The 18,010-nt window shown below is 41.7% G+C and overlaps 1 protein-coding gene and 1 non-coding gene across 2 annotated transcripts in view; both read left to right on the forward strand.

Moving 5' to 3' along the window:
* LOC119654363 (matrix metalloproteinase-2-like) overlaps positions 1–18,010 on the forward strand; it is a 529,164-nt gene that overhangs the window by 354,747 nt on the left and 156,407 nt on the right. The window lies entirely within an intron of this gene.
* Positions 7,912–7,993, forward strand: Trnal-aag. Its single transcript has one exon. It is a non-coding gene; the product is annotated as a tRNA-Leu (tRNA).

Below are 18,010 nucleotides of genomic sequence, written 5' to 3' on the forward strand. Positions count from 1 at the left end.
AATAATGGACCCAGTGCGGAGCCTTGCGGGTCACCCACGTAGACAACGTACTGCTGAGGTCCATCCTTGGTGTTATACCAGAGGGAGGAGAACTTCTGTATACGATCTCAATTGGTCGAAATGAATGCATTTTCCACACCCAGAGTAACTACCATGCAATATTTCCTAGTACTACCCTTTCCATACTGTTGGTTTGACAAACTGCTTGGACCTCAAGGCAACAGTACCAACTTCTGCCGCTTCCATGTTGTTGGGAATAGCCCCTCAGAGAGACACGCTTTGAACAACTTGGCGAACATGTCTGGTTTAGATTTCATGGCGAACTTAAGGGTCCTTTTCGGTATTCAGTTCTCACCAACTCTGCTGCAAATCCCCAATAGTTCATCTGTGGTTACTACCGGAAACGCCACCATATCCAGAGGTCTCTGAATGGTATCAGAGTCCCTCCTTTGCCGGAGGAATTACCCCTGGATGATTTTTGAAAAGAGTATAGGACACGTGATCTACGGAGATGACTGGCCTCTGAATCGTCCCTTCACAACACTAGAGGGGCTCCCCCACGGGTTTACATCCGCTTCAGAGCAGAGCTCCTTAAAACATTGCCGTTTGCTCCGCTGGATGGCAAACTTGAGATTTTTATGGTTTCCCTTGTACGCATACTCTTTTTGCGCGTGATCGATCCTACTTACCACCCTCTGGGCCGTTTTTCTGATTGGTTGCAGGCTGATCAAAGGCCGGCCAGTTCACTATGCCACCAGTAGTTGGATCTTCTACTGGAGAATGTCCATTTCCTAGGCGTGGATACGTAGCATGCCTTAGAGATGTATTGTTTGACATGGAGAGCCTGACAGGTTTTTCATGGAGCCTTAGTAGGTTGGTCCAGCCTACTGTTCATCCCTCTCGGCTTTGGGTATGTTACTTGCCTATCGTGTGGCTGTCTCCTTAATTCAAAGATCATTGCCTGGTGATCCTCGCTAACGTGCCAGGTCATACAACGTCTCAGTGCAGAGCTAACAAAGGTCAGGTCTACGATTGAAATAGACCCTCTTTTCCGAAAGGTAACAACAACTTTTAACTGGGCAAAAGCCTGTAAAGAACTTTGACTCTTTGCGGCATTCTCTCTGCTTCCTCATTCCAGGGCCCACATATTAAAATCACTGACAATCACCTTCGGACTTTGTCCCCTTACATCGTAAGCAAAGTTGTCCAACATGTCTTCAAACTCAGACAATGTGAGACTCAGCGTGTCGTAGCAGCCGTACACGTACACGCCGCTTCTCTTTGCCCACACAAAAGCACTGACTGGCTGTCTTGTGGTGCATTGTATAGCTTGCCTATCGCAAGCCCACATCGCTGCTTCACCAGTCGAGTCTGTGATACACGTGCCCCCGTGACGGTTCCTGTATGGTTCACTTACGATGGCAACTTCCATCTCAGACTCATGGATGGTGTGCTTAAGTAAATCCTGAGCGACCGCGCAATGATTGGGGTTTATTTGAATGAAAATAACTTTTTGATTGCAGTCAACGCCTTCTTGATTTCCGCGCATTTACTACCTCCCGCAATATGTCGCTTATCCCGTCCCATACAATAGGCATTTGGGGTCCCTATTGCATTGGTAATATGGCCTTTCTCCCTGCACCATCTGCAATGATCGGACCGATCGATGCCGTCAGTGCATGCCTTCACGAAGTGTTCAAATATGAGGCACTTGAAGCATCTCTTTAATGATATTTGCTCGTTCAGACGGCAGAAAATTCATCCGATTTTATTTTTTCCTGCCGCTGATAGCACTGCCTCCACTGGTAGTCGCATTTTAGCGGATTGAGTACTACCATAAGTTTTCCTCAGATTCACAATGGATTCTTCATCCAGTACCTTAAATTGCTCTTTTAGCGCAGTGGATGTTACTTCGTCGAGATGTGCCGTGAGGTTCTCCGAGGGGAATTCTTGAATTGGTTACGAAAGCCATTAATTTCGTCAAGCGAGATTTTTTCAAACGCCTTTCTGGGTCCTACGGACTGACATTGCCGGCTAGATCTTTAAGGTCGGGGTCAACTTTACCATTTCTTAATATCTCCGCGTACGACAGATTGCCCTTGCTGGAGACAAAAATTGCCCCTGAGCGAGTTCGTACCTTCGAGTTCTTCTTCGCCTTTTTGTGAGTGACCTTGATCCATCCAGCATTTTTTTTACCTTGGGCTTCACATCGGTCGCACACGATCGCACTCAGAGCTCCGGCTTCCTCCTTTCTGCACTTTTCGCTCTGTTCTTTGGAACAACTAGTGTGCCTTTTCCCAAAAGTATCATCATCTTTCTCCCACACTCTTTTATTTGGCGGCAGGTCGATGGCACTGTGGTTAGGTGCCACTTGAGTCACACTGTTTGAACGGCCGGTTTCAGCTTTTGCTTGGGTGCTCCTTTCTCGTCCTGTAACCTATTTTAGAGGGCTCTCACCATGTTTCTAATAACTTGGTGCACGTTGTGCTTGTACTTGTGAACTCTAACAACTCAACTATTTTTGCCCAACCTACATGAAGAGTAGTTCCTCCATGTCAGGGTTCTGTTCGTGATGAGTCCCGACCGGATCATCCTTTATTAAACACTCACTCACCCTTAGTCTTTAATGTAATTTGCAAAATTTTAGTCGCCTTTGACGTTAGTGGAGATCAGAGAATTCAAGAGCTTCGCTAGATGGGTCAATCGCTTGATGTTGGAGTATCTCCTGCGGTCGTCCCTCTTGGACAGATGCAGTTGGTGACGAAACCGCTTTCGTGGGTCAGCGCTTTGCAACCAGCTGCTTGCGCTGCTTAAACACCTCTTTTTCCAAATCTAAATCACTTGTAGCATTTGATGCCACGGTGGCCAAGAGATGAGCAAACACTAGCCCATGCACAGTCAGAAAAGGAAGCACATGAACACGAATTTACACATCAATGGGTATGTCCTTATCCGCCACCTGGTGTCGCGTCTGCTGGGAGATCTGGCAACTCCTCACGGGTCTGTCTATTACACACACTTTTCTCAGAAACGGCTGCACTGATTGATGTGAAATTTGGTGCGAAGGTTGAAATTGTGGACGCCCACATATGCAGTAAGATACATCTACGTCAAGTTTAAGGAAATTCTCATACATGCGAAAGGTGGGTGGACATTTTTTGGTCCAATATAGTCATGTTGGGTATCAAATGAAGGGTCTCGATTAGTATTTTTCGAAGCTAGTCTTAGTTTTGTTACAATCACTGTTTGCTGCCCTAGTGTACATTAATAAAGATTATTCCCACAACGGACACCAGATACCTTCCAGCTAAGGAAGGATCCAGCCTTTTCAGAACAAAATGCGACTCAATGTTAAGATGACCCACATTCCCCAGCAGAAAACTAGCTTTTAGTCGAATAGGGTCTATCCCTCTCTCGGGCCGCCATCGGGCCGAACAATGTTAAAAAAGTCAAATTGTTTAGCGAAATAAGAGTGGCTATACCTAAAGCTGAGCATACGCTTTAAATGGCTCTCTGGAGCAGCATGTGGGGAAGCAAAGTTTCGGGATCAGCAAGAAAACCTCAGGAGGCATTCAAGCTTCCTATAAAGACAATTCCACTTTACTAAGTTGGGTAGGGTATGTATTGCAGGGAAGAACTTCCCAGCATTATGGGAGTGGTAAAAACCTATGATAGCACCTAAAGCTGGTAATTTTCTGATATGAAATAGAAGGTGTTAAAAAATTCCCGCCCCGGATACGGTAAGGGTGAATAGATGTAGATCAGCCAAAAAAATTCTTTCTGTACAACGACTTCAAGTAAGTAGCGGAAATGCTATGATGGTATCGAATCCATAGTCAAGTTATTTAGAGTGCATTCTCGACCTATGGACTTAGCAAGTTACAGACTGATAATTACATCATTGAACATATGGAGTTGAATCTCTGTAATTGCTCCCAATCATGATACTTTCTTCCATGTAATTATATGTGCATTGTACGCAAAGAAACACAGCTAAAAACATCCTTCATAATCAAAGTAGAGTGCACTCTTTCAGCATTGCATGTGTGTCATGTCACAACCTCCGACTGTTGACGACGACGATGATGATGATTCGCTTGTTTCAAATTCAACACTCTCATCCCTATTTCTTTGACGACAACAACATCTTCCCCGAAGCCAAACTACAAACATGACATCCGCATTTAAATTTTTGCTTTTTGCACTAGCACCATCTAACATATGCATGCATCTATTGCATCCTCTGGAAAGTGTCCTGGCACTGTAATTCGTATGTATCAGCATCATCACACTTGTCGTCGTAGTCCTTGCCGTCTGCATCATCGCACTCTATACGTATGTTGTACAGGACACAAGTGTTTTGCATCAAGTGAAAAAAATGAATCAAGGGGAAAAAGGAAAATCCGACATCGTGCAGAATAAGGATTTCCGCTATTTAAGAAGCCCAAAAAACTTTACAAAGTTGGCAAGAGAGACAGGAGATTAGAAGTATGTTACATTTACATGCATAAGTGGGTAGTGCGGCAAGAGGGCTGGATGGGTAGCAATTTTGACGCTAGTGAATTCAATGAGCCGAACAGGAATTGCAAATTATAGGAAACTTTGAAATTCTTGCAAATGAGACGCTAAGTACTCCTCTCAGCTATGCTTTCAAATATTCTCCTGTATTATTGAAAATAAGGTCGAATAGTTTACACGCTTAACACCTTTTCTATTTGGAAAGTGCATGGTTTAAAAACATCCTGGAGGTTTTCCTTCCAGGGCAGAAAACCTTACGAATATGCAGTGAGATCTTCCATGTTTTTACGAAGGCAAGCTTTATACATTTTGCAACTCCTTCCCAAAGTTCTAATTTTCCAGGCATGCCCCATTGGAATTCACTTCCACAGTTTCATATTTGGCAAAAAGGAAAACTCCGAAAAAGTTCCATTTTCCATTCCCTTAATTTCTCGACACAGTTTCACGCAAGCGACAAACTCGAAATTTTTTCTCCGTTTTCAGTGGCACGCTGTCTACAAACTCTTTCACTAATTACATGTGAATTTTTAATGCATAATCATTGAACTTTGCAGATGTAGTGCTCCACGCTTTACGCTTTCCCTTCACCGACAGAAATTAAAGTTTGCAGATGTCGTCCTGTTCCCTGAATTTTTCTAGACTTTACACAGTGACGGGGTATATCCTTGACAATTTCATGTATATAAACTCTTAAGCGATTTCCGCTTAAATATTTAACTTGTGACCGGGGTCAACTTTGTGGTCACCAGGGAGGAATGTGCTGTTAGGAAAAGGGAAATAGAATTTATTTCTTGGAGTACATTTGATAAGAATGGATGTTTGATGTTTGGTCTCAAATTATTGCATTGGAAATTTGAACAGGGACTAAAGAAAGTATCTATCGATGATAGCCGCGATAGCAGTCATTTCAGTACAATTTTTGCCTCTATATTCCTCGAAGCATTATCAATTCTAACCTTCCTGTGCGTTGTCTTTCCCAATCCCTTGATGCTCCGTCTTACGTTGCCCCTGACGCCCATCATCCTGCTCTTGAGTTCGATGTTCAGATATCCCGACTCCACTCTCCTGTCGCGCAGCCTACCAAGTTGAACTTTCGTATGGCGAACTTCGGAGGTCTGAATTCAGCCCTGGCGTCAATCAACTGGGTCCCCCTCCTCTCTCCATTTACGTGTGACCAAGCACTCAACACTTTCTATACCATTTTATATGATCTTCTTCCTTGTTACGTTCCCTCCTCTCCTAAGTGCTCTGGCTTCTCAGCTAATTCCCCCCAACTATCTTGTGATTTACTCTGTCGCTACTTTTCGTCAGTCTATGTTTCCCCTCCTTCCTCCGAATCCCTCCCGATAGTGGATGTAGCCTCCCCGCATCGCCTACCATTCCCCTTCTTACCCCCATCCTTGTCGAATACCTCATTGGCAAACTTGATGCCAATGTCGAACCTGGCTACGATGGTCTTCCAAACCTCTTTTTTGCTCAAAACTGGTAAGTCCATCTCCCTTCCCCTATCTCTTATTTTCAACAAAAGCCTCGAAGATAATCATTTTCCCGGCTTGTGGAAAGAGGCTCTCATCATCCCCATTCACAAAAGTGGCCATCGTTCGCTTGCCGAGAATTGCCGTCCCATTTCCCTCCTCTCCTCCTGTTCCAAAATCCTGGAAAGATATGTCAGCGACTGGTTGTCCGCCCACTTTGGTTAACACATAGTAAAAGAGCAACACGGCTTCGTTAAACGCAGGTCCACTACCTCCAACCTGCTTGACTTTACCAACTTTGTTGCCAAATGTCTAAATTCACGGCAAGAAGTGCATACCATTTACACTGACTTCTCTAAAGCCTTCGACACTGTAAATCACAAAATACTTCTATCCAAACTCTCGTCCCTAAACGGTCCCATACCACTTGCTTTATGGCTTGCCTCTTACCTTTCCTACCGATCCTGCCATGTCTCTTTTGACGGCTGTACTTTCCGCTCTTTCCTCCCGTCTTCTGGCGTCCCACAGGGATCTATTCTGCGTCCTTTGTTATTTTTATTTTTTATTAACGACCTTCCTCCCCTCCTTACTTGTCCCTGTTTGCTCTATGCAGAGGACCCTAAGCTGTTTTCCGCTATATCGTCGCCTATGAACTGTATTTCCCTTCAATCTAATCTGAACACTCTGGTTCGTTAATGCTCGACTAATGGTTTAGCGCTAAACGTCAGAAAGTGCCACTTTCGACAATAAGCTCCGCTTTGACACTCATTGCCTCGATGTCATCAATCAAGCAGGAAAATTTTCAGGCTTTATACTTCGCTACTCCTCTGATTTTGACTCCATCCAACTCTTCTTAGCTCTCTTCAATTCCCTTGTGAGGAATACCCTCGAGTATTGCTCCGTGATCTGGTCACCCTCCCGTAACTGTAATTGTCTTGCCCTTGAAAATGTGCAACGTAAATTCACCCGTTCCCTCTTCTTTAAGAGAAGCTTCCTTCGTGTGGATTACCCCTCCCGCCTCCGCTTTCTGAACCTTCCCTTCCTACAACAGCGTAGATCCTATCTGGATCTATGCACATTGTTTAAACTTTCCTCGGGTCTGATGGACTGCTCCGCCGCTGACGAGATCACCTGCCGTCCTGCGTCTTATAACACACGTAATGCAAACATTTTCAACGTGCCCTTTGCAGAGCTCGAAATCTACTTTCATTCCCCGATTCCTAGGCTTTGCTGAAGTGATAATGCAGAACAGCTTGGTCCTTTTAACATCCCTACTTTGAGCAGTTTTAAACAAGGTTACGATTATTGCTTTCTCCTCCTCCTCCTGAGGACAATAATTAATTGGAATTTACTCTGCTGTTGTCCGTTAAGTTAAATTAAATGAATAAATAAACATAAATAACATCCGAGCAAATAAATTTAAAATAATTATCTTTTTTCTTTCAGGTAATTTGAAAAACACAATTCGCTTCAAGGTATAGCTAAGTGAGTACATGTCCACCTTTCTCGGAGAACATTGAATTGCTGCTTTCTTTCCAAACCTAAATAGATGCATGGTGACTACTGGAAATTTCAGATAAATATAAAAATAGATTTATTAAGAAAAATGCTTCAATCTAATCTTAATTTCAATTCCACCTCGTGACGAAGCAGCATTCATTAGCTTTAATCAACAATTTATGGGGTCAATACGAATCACTAAATGGTTCCATTCAATCACGAATTTGCAAGTAAGATTGATTGAATATCTTATCAGCGTTAAATTTATAATATGTGATGTGGACACATCAGTCTCATCAGATTCAAACTTTGAAACCATTTACGAAAAACTGGATTGATTTGATCAGTAACATAATATTATTACGTAAATGTGTGAAGATGGTCACCGCGCGGACATCGGTTGAGTGTGCATTCGTGAGGTAGCGTGGCCGAGCGGTCTAAGGCGCTGGTTTAAGGCACCAGTCTCTTCGGGGGCGTGGGTTCGAATCCCACCGCTGCCAGGAATATTTTGCTCAATTCACGGAGTAAACATATAACTGCATCAGCAATGGGCACCCTAAGTATTCTTTTATTGTCTTCCACTGAGAAAATGTTGACTCTATCATAAAATAGCGCTAAAACAGTCTTTCATCGTCAAGTATGGAGTATCTTTGTTTGCCAATCTTATTCGAAGAAATCATACAACTTTTTTGGGTTAACATTTTTTATTAAATTACCGCATATACAGTGCTTCGGGAACCATTTGTTTCCTTCTTCAGTGCCAGATTTTCTTTGAGTAGGATACAAATTTCCTATTTTTTAACAATTTTTTACACACTATTAAGTGTCTTTTTGTGGTCTCAGAGCTGATAATATCTAAAAACTTCTGCGAATTATTATATAAAGATATAATTTCTTTTCTAGTATTTAGAACTTTTGGTTATTAGAAGGTTATCCTAATAAGATTTTTTGCATAATTTATTATATACGGATATTTTTGAAATCGACTAGATACTTTTTTATCTACAAGAACCAAAGTGCATTTGCGAATATACGGAAGCCTTTCGACTGCGTTTACAAGAACAATTTGATATCAAAACTTCTTGCTAAACCGCACACTGAATTCCGGTCAAGATTGATTTAATTAGCGACTTGATATGTATTGCATTGCTTAGCTATGTCGGTTCTAATCTAGATTTAAACGAGTTGGGAGCAATGCATTCTAAAGTCATCACTCTCGAAATGGGCGGGCATGGTTTTTGGGATTCAGAATAAACAAAGCGTGATAACTTTTGCTTTCGTTTACGCCTCCATGTTAGTTATGGCTACCTAAATCTACAAAGGTCATCTGACTTCTTGTGAAGGCTGAGGATCGCTGAGCTATCCGCGAAAGTAGACATAAACAAATTATTATCAACTGGAAAATCGGAAGCATATCAAATACAGCAGTACCATTGTACGCTTCTTTCAGGGACATCTGCTTTGATTTGATTATCTTTCAACGTCGAGCTTTTGTACTTTACTTTGCAGCACCATCCTTGCATCAATACGCATCAAGGAGTTATAAAAGTTTACCGGTAGACATTTTCCATTTTTATATAATATCTCTTGGTGCCATCCTATCAAAATTCTGACCAATGTCAAGATATAAAAGTCACAGTTCAAACCAAATCGGCATTTGTGAAGTCAAATCAGGATAATAAAGTCGGGTGGGCGCAAATCGAAAAAAAAAAACGAAAAACTTTGTGAAGGAATCCAGAATCGCTAGAGCCATATTTTTGCTGTCCCTTAAGAAGTGGAACATGAAAACCTTAGTAGGGCTTTTAATGGGGCACCGCGCATTAAACTACCACATGGCAAAAATCTGAGTGATAGTCTCGGCCATATGCAGCCAATACGAAGAAAAAGAGACGGCCCATTACTTGGTATGCAGCTGCTGGCCTGCTCAACGCTTGGTGTCTTAGATCCACTTAGATTGTCGCGCAATCCCGAGTAATCAGCAGATGCCACACCAAGTAATTAGGCTCGGATGATCCAACCTAGTTAAAAAAGCAGTGCAACTTTGGTGGTGGTGGCCAGTGGTAGGATCCATCCAGAATCTTCCGCAACATAGAGCACGTTTGCAGAACGCCATATTTCTGCATAGTTTGAACCAAGTTCAGTATTATGCCTGTCCTTGTATTGCATTGGTGCCATAAGAGTGCAACCTGAAATGAGATGGTCTGACGTTTCTAACGTCTAGCCACCCATTCTGGGTTCCTAGATTTCCACCCGCTCTTTCATTTAGTTTCAGTTTGCAATCTGCCTTACAAGCTGCAAGGAACTCGTCCGACGTTGCTGTAAAAGTTACCGCGTAACAATTGGAATTGGTGGTGATAGGGTCGAGCATACCCTGCTTCCGACGTCACGAGGCATCCGTTCTACGGCAGAATTTACATCATATATTCGAAATTTGGACGGGCTGGACGGTTTTTGGATAGGTCTTTCTCCCCGGCAATATTACAAATATGTATGCCAGTGAATTGCGCTTATTTTATTTGCAGTCGCAGGGATTCGGATAGAAGAGCACCCTTCAAATCCCCAAATCGAGCATGGGTTCCTTGAAGGTATTTCTATCGTATCTTGGGTCGAGCTTTGATAGGCATGCGACTCCTGATGACCTTTACCGATGACTTGGATTCGACCGATCCAATTCAGTAGTAGCCATGAAAGAAGATTCATTGCCATACAAAACCAAAGTGCTTCTCCAGGGTCCATCACCCTGAGGTGCTAGTACTCTCGAACGAGCGCACTGACAATTTGATATGCTACCCTTTCATGACTGTTGCCAAAAATATTTTCCGATCAATGCGATAGGACGTAGAACATCGGCTAGCCAGGCCCTTGTGAAAAGCTTTAGGGAAATCGATATAGCGGCTAAAGAGATTTTATTGAAACCATTTTCCTGTCTAGGATTAGGTGCTAGCGCTGATGGAATAAAATAAAAAAAATTTCAGTATAATTAACAATGCCTAATTTTTTTGCTTAATTTATATATTAACTGTAAAAAAAACATGGACATAAATTTCAACTTACCTACTATATAATATCGACAGACCTTCTACTCCTCGAACAAAATGTTGTTTGTCTCAAGGTATACATTGACCTTTCCAGAAAAAGTTATAAATTTGTGTAGGGTTGGCACGCAAATAATTGTTCTTGTCTCTGTGGGGTTCTACACCGTATCGTTTTAGGGAGAAGGTAGGTAATCCCCGCAAAAAAGGTAGAAATTCCTACGGCCAACTATTGAGCTGATTTATGCTTTATGCTAGTAAACTTTTGCCCCAAAAATTGTGCACCCGATTCAAACAAGCGCCTCTCTAGTTCTTCGAGCTGTTTATGGCTGGGGGAACTTCTTCTGTAAAGTCCACCAAATTTATGTCTCGGATAATAACAGGCCGGGTATCTTTGGCGGTGATGCATGCTGAACGTGCTGAGCGGGTATCGCTCAAAATCCACTCCATTTTTTTGGTTTCGTTATCGAACCTTGCACTGTCTAGGCACTCTGTTGGGAATCATTCTAAAAAGGTTCCACTAGTTACTTGCATAAGTTACATTCTGAACACGTTTGGAGTGATTTTCTCTGTATCGTCGCAATCGACTGGAACCAACAAAAACTTTCTGCCTAAGCGTGTCCAGAACTTCAACTAGCGGTGTTTTACTGGGGATGGCCTAGTTCCGGTAAATCCTGTTCACTTTCTTTGCCTATTGGCATTGACAGTAGTCGAGTCAGCCTAGCTTTGCTCTTCGTTAACGAGCCGCGCAGATGTTCCAGACAAATTTTCAATGGTGGATATCTTTGCTTAGTCAAACCGATAACACGAAAACGAATCTTCTGGCTGCGTATCCTGGCAACTGCAACTGCACAACAATACGCAACTAACTGTAATTACAGTAGCGATATATCAACATCACCATTGATTTAAGATAAAACTCTCGTAGGAGCTGGAGATACGATCTTTAGAATTCGTCCTGAACCTCAGTGAAGACTTCGGCCTGACGTTGAAGAAGAGCGGCTCGCCGAGTACTGAAGCTATTGCCCGTGATTTGGCGTGATGAACTTGAGCCGTTGTCTCTACGCCCATGAACACTTTGTCACCACAAGTGAAATAATCTCCCTAATGAAGGCGAGTATGGTATCGGTACTACTGGTAAAGCTCACAGTCACGTGTGCGTATTGCGGGAAACCCTCAACGAATCCTTGTTGCAGTTTTTTGTTGTTGTTATTTCGTAGCAGGAACGGTTGATAAGAAAGGTTCATTTCCTTAGTCCACTTCATCTACTGGGTACGCAAGCCTGCTGAAGTGGTCCTCAGAGATTGTGCCGAAATAGCCCATGCTCCTAGTCATCACTGCCCCTAGACGTCGACTCACTCCACGATTAGCCGTTTCGACGCCGTGTCATTCGTGCGTGAGTTACATCACCTAAAAACGAGGTGCACATTTTTTTTCCACCGAATATACGTATACATCCGACTGGTTAATCAAATGAAACATCCCGATCGGTATTTATCGAGACAAAAGGTAGTTTTGAAATTAGTTGTAAAGGAGGGTGGAAGCAGTGTGGGAGCAAGAAGGGAACACCCCATTCCGAAAAATCCAACCCATTCTGAAAAATTCAACCCATTCTGAAAAATCCAACCCATTCCGAAACCCAACCGAAAAATCTGATAAAAAAAGAATAATGTGGTTCGTGCAGATGGTATATAGGTCTCAAAATTCTCTCAGTTGCAATATCTGCTCATATGAAATTAATAATAGTAGATTTTTATATTTTGAAAACATTCTGTGAGGTTCATCCTAGATCCGTAAAATTTAGCATTAAGATTGGTTCTAATAGAAAGCATCATGGAAAGTTTGGTGGAAATCACACCATTTTCAACAAAGTTACTTTTTACTTTTATATTTACTTTTCCCTATATATTTCCTTATATATCATAACATCCTGAGGAATGCGTGAATAGAAGAGGTCTGCGCAAGAATGGCGCACTTATACCTTATTTTCGTTTCCAGATTCCTGGTAATTTGTCTGCTCTGAAAATATGTCAAACTATGCTTATGACTTTAAAAATTAAAGAACCGGCCTACATCATGGTAGTGTGTTCAATTCCTGGCTCTGGGTCAAATCGAGAGCCTACATACGTGTCTGTAACTAATGACTTAGTAGATTAAAAGATGGCTAAAAGACCATCCAGTTGAAGTCGGAAGTGTTAGCACCAAAAGTACGCCTCTAGGCTAATCAGACTCGCGAATGTGTTGTTGAGGTGTATAGTCTGAATCTCGGCTTCTTCACTGAATCTCTTTGGGTGTAATAGTGGAATAGGATAGTGATATATATATGCCTCCTCTGGATTTAATTATATATAAAAAAACACCAAATCTATCATATTTTTGTATTATAAATTAGCTATCCGGTCAGTCAGTTTATATTTCTTCCCCATATTTTGTTACATTTTTTAATACTTTTATGAAATTTCTTTAAACCCACTGATAACATTTACGACTATTATTTTCCAAAGTTTATATTCGTAATTTAATTAAAAATGTAATTTCCATGTGTCCATCGTTCGTTGTGATAATAAAAGTTTTATGGCCGCTTACACTGGAGTGATTCTCGATATTGAATCAGTATAATTCATAATTAATTAAATTTACCAATTTTTCATGTCCGAACAATGTAGGATCCTTTGATTGATTCATTTTTAATATGATAGTTTATTAATGGTGTAGTGTAAATTTTTTTCCACCCTCAGGAAAACTTTTCCACTTTATAGAATTAATTTTCCCTCAGGATATAAGAGCTAATGTATTCCGGTATTATTTTATATCAATTATTTCAAAGGTTTGTATATATAAACTGCAGCTTTAGGTAAATGAATTTTCTTAAAATTATGAATATAAAAACCTAAAAATATACCTATAGCTCTAATGGTGAGTAAGTACCTCTTGTACATTTAAATAATAAAGAGATAGTCGTCATTCTGCATTAATCAAGGACAAAAATACAAAAAAGCTCTAGGTTTTAGTTCCATTATCTACACATGAAACACATAACATTGAGTGGTTAATTCGCCTGAATAAGAATCAGAAAGGATTTCTTGCCGATAGGTATAATCGCCAATTTTTAATTTTATGGCCAGCCTCTTCTGCTTTCTATCAAAGCCTCTTCTGGTAGCTCACTGTATATCGTAATTCTTTGCTGGAGATTGCGTTTGGTCAGAGTACTCCGATGACATGATGCAGACAAGTGGAGTCATGGGTGGGACCCTTGATTTTGTATTCATTTTAAGTCTGACTCTGCTTGCCTCCTATGCCAAACACAGAGTCATCAGGCGAGGGTCCGGTATGATAAGGCAAGGTAATTCCGACTAGAAAGCAAGCAGATATCATTAGTATAATCGAGCTACTTCAGGCAGTATAAACATCATCACCGATAACACGAGAAACTAGTATCTGAGACAGAATACAAACTTGTCGAAATTTAACCTCGGTGCAATATGTGACATTTTATGCTGTACTTTACCGACTGCTTCAACATGACCCGCACTGTGTTTGATGTGGTCAGCACAGGAGGATGCAGAGTAGAAAATAGCCTGCACTCTTCCAGTCAAGACTTTTAGATGTTTTCTGACGTGCTCAAGGACAGTTTTAACTATTATCTTTGCCACAGAAAAGAGCACAGAAATACCCATCTAAATATCGCACTTAAGATTGATGCCCTCTTTTGGAAGGTTGACAACTATAACCTTCTCGAATCTCATATGCACAAGATTTACGGATAACTCTCCAGAAGCTGCAAAAACTGGAATGAACAGCTTTGCCGGGCCATCGTCAAATCCAGCGACCTCTCCCCGTTTGAGTACATTGATGGATGATTGGACTTCGGTATACGAGTCTGTAATCGTTATTATCTACGACAGATTCGGCCAGTAGAGGATATTTCGGGGAAACTTGAGAATACAGGCAGATAGAGACATACAATTCGGCTGCCTCTAGACTAGACTAGACGGGGTCATCAAGTCGGTCAACACCCTACACCCCTCTCCTGTGGAATGTGATGTACAACAGGGTGCGTGCCCTTCCCGTGCTACTTAGTGATGATAACAATTCTCTCTTCGTGAAGCCGCACATTTGCTTTCTTCTTTGGATTTTTATTAACAACCACCGTCCAACCACCATTTTCGTCCCCCTTCGATTGTGGTTGCTCGCACTTGGTTCACAGGTTTTTTAACTTCCGGAGTTTTAATTCTGTTCTTCGGAACTGCTAGTGTACTTCTTTCCTCTTACGCGCCTGCTAATTCTCTAGAAGATAACCGTCTTTCTCCCGGACTATTTTCTTTGTTGGTGAACTACCAACACTACGTTTCGGTGTCACTTGAGTCGCCTGTAACTTTTTTGGAACAAGAGGTCAGAAAAGAAAGTGCATGAGCATATATTTAATTAAAATATCAACGAAACGATTAAACGGTAAGGCCTGATCCAAGTAATATATCTCAACCATAATCCCATTAAGGAGCTGTAAACCTCTTCAAACCACCAAAAATAATATCGACCAAAAATTTTTCTCGTATCATTTCATTATCAGAATTTAGACAGATACTATACACGTCATGATACGAGCTAGACAACATAACCCAGCAACATTTCACAGCTGCAACGAAAAGCAATCTCTGAACTCCGCCGTCCTGCTTACTGTCTGCCAATTTCAAGCCAAGTTCGTTGCTGTGGTATCTTCTTGTCACTTGATAATTCAATTTCGTCAGACTGATAAGCACCTTAATGTAGGGGTATGTATGTGCAGTCATTTTCCAGTCTGCGATAGTTGCATTCGAAATCTCTATCTACTTCTTGCCGCACTATCAGCTCCGACGTATCAAAACAACCCTTTTACGGCTCCTCTTCTATTTTTGTCGGAGAACAATCTCATCTCGTCGGAATGGTTTGCAAGTCAATTGCTCAATATTACAGGGAAAACCCAAACTTTGAGTCCCTAATCTCTGGACTAGGAGCTATGTATAAGGGCTCCAGAGCTATGGCGAACAGAAAATCCGCACTCTAGACAAAAACCTTAAACGAAAGAAGAAAAGTTAACCGTGAAGAATCACAAGGATAACGTGAAGAAAAAAAAACAACGTGAAAACCATGAATGATAGAACGGAAAATCTTTTCCAATAGACACAAGGGAGAAACGGAGCGAATCAGCTATCCGAAGTCGAGAGAAAAACTATATTCGCATGAACAAATAAAGAAAGTCCAAATGTCCTTGGGGTATCCTTTCGGGGTGGATGTAACACTAAACTTTACTCAAAATCACTTTAGTTGCGCTGCTCGTCTGCAGGAATGATTGCACGCTTTAAGCGATAGTGCTCCCAATCGTGCACTAGCAATCAAACTGGATATCTGTACTTTTTTTCTAAATGAGTCCTGAACGTGCTCAAATCGATACTAATAACTTGGGGTTTAGGTGACTGGCTTTCAGTTCGAGGATGACATATGAATGCCGATTTTCGGGATATAATCGACAGGTGAAAGGCGATATCTTCGGAAGGTTGATGTCTTGCCAATGGTTTCTTGAAAAATTCTATCCTTTGAGGAACCTAAAACGATTATGGTATATTAAAGGGAACTTCCCACTCACATAGGGAAGGATATCCGAACATGTGAGAAGTTCTTTTAATGTTGGATCGAATTGCCAATATTGTGGGCGTATGGTTCAGATAAAAGGGGAGAAAGGGTTACTCACATTTTGGTGTTGAATTTGAATCAATAAATGAAGAGGTTTCGAGTAGGCGGCATATGAAAATTTCGGCAAGGAAACAAATGTCAGGCAAAGAGGTGAAACATTTCGTGGTAAATACTGATGAAAGTTGAATGATCTCTTCTAGGAACTTTGCTTTTTAGAAGATGTAAGGAAAATTCCAATTTAAAAATAACTCGTTCAACTTTGATAAGGAAATATTCATTTATTATTTCAGTTGGTTCCTCAGAAATGTAATTGAATTATGAAAAGTTTAAAATGTGAAAATGAGGTGTGTGTGTGTGTGGTGTGGGAGAAGCTACAGCTTCTGACAACTCAAGCCGTGTTGGTCCATTGTATTCGCCACCCCCATCTAACGGAATATTCCGAATTCGTTAACGTATCGCAGAATTTCCGTCGCAACTGGAGAACATCGGCACCAAAGCTGATGCATCCATAGGCGGGGCATTCACATAGGAAATGCTCCGTGCATTCCGCTTCCTCATTCCAAGAGGGACACGTATTATCTTGAAAAGATTCCTATTCTGAACATACGCCCAGCTAGCGAATTATGGTCTGTCAGAATACCTACAATACTACTGCAAGTCCTGCTGTTTTTCGACAGGATAAACTTTGCAGTACGCATGTTTCGTTCTAGCAGGAAGGTTTAGTGTCTATAGTAGCATTTAGGCTCAGCAACCTGTCATTGTGGGAAGCTTGCTCCCAGTTTTTGAAGATAGCTGGTTCCGGTCCCGGCATGGGGGAGATTGCCCCCCTCTTTCGATAAAGCATCCGAGATTTCATTTTCCTCTACGTGACAGTGGCCTGGTATCCAGAGTAGTTCCACCGTATTGAACCAAGAGATAGATTCCAAACGGTTTCTGCATTCCAAAATGATTTTCGAGGTAATCAAATGACTACTCAACGTCCTCAATGCAGCTTGGGTATCACTGCAGATTGCGATGCGTCTGTACTTCAACCGCTCATCAATCACCCAGTTTGTCGCCTTTAGGATCGCATAAACTTCGGTTTGAAAAACCGTTGCATATTATCCCAAAGGGAAAGCCCATTTCTCGCTTTTATTCGAGAGGTCTCCGTCTCCAGAACCCTGTTTTGTTTTTGAGCCATCGGTGTAGAAGGCCTCCGTATATTCCGCACGCATTCCTCTGGGACTTCCCACTTCTCTCTACACTTCAGGGTAACTTCATATCTTCTACCAAGCAGATGTGTGGGGACACGAGGATCGGAAGGCATTGTAAGAACTGCATTCAGTACTCTTCCAATGCTCTGTGCCCTCACATCCGTTGTTTCCCCATAGATCTAATCGAACTAGTCTATAAGCTGCTCTCATTGCAGTGCTTTCAATAAATATATCCAGAGGCTGCAAATTACGTAATGAATTTAGAGCTGCGCCGGATGTCGTGTTCATGACACCAGTGATACCCAGACACACAGTTCTTTGCAGTGAGGCTAGTTTACGGTGAAAACCTTTTTGTCTCACCGTAACCCACCACACTACGGATGCATAAACAAATGTCAGCCTAATGATAGCAACGTATACCCACATTACCACATGAGGCCTGAGTCCCCATTTCGAGGTAAGGTCCGTCTACACAGCCCATAAGCTGAGAGAGCTCGTTTCATCTTTACCTCTACATGTTTGTTCCAAAGAAGCTTTTTATCTAGAGTGACTCATCTTTACCTCTACATGTTTGTTCCAAAGAAGTTTTTTATCTATAGTGACTCCCAAATACTTCCCTTCT

Source organism: Hermetia illucens, chromosome 4 (genome assembly GCF_905115235.1).
Source record: "Hermetia illucens chromosome 4, iHerIll2.2.curated.20191125, whole genome shotgun sequence".
NCBI classification, from domain to species: Eukaryota; Metazoa; Arthropoda; class Insecta; order Diptera; family Stratiomyidae; genus Hermetia; species Hermetia illucens.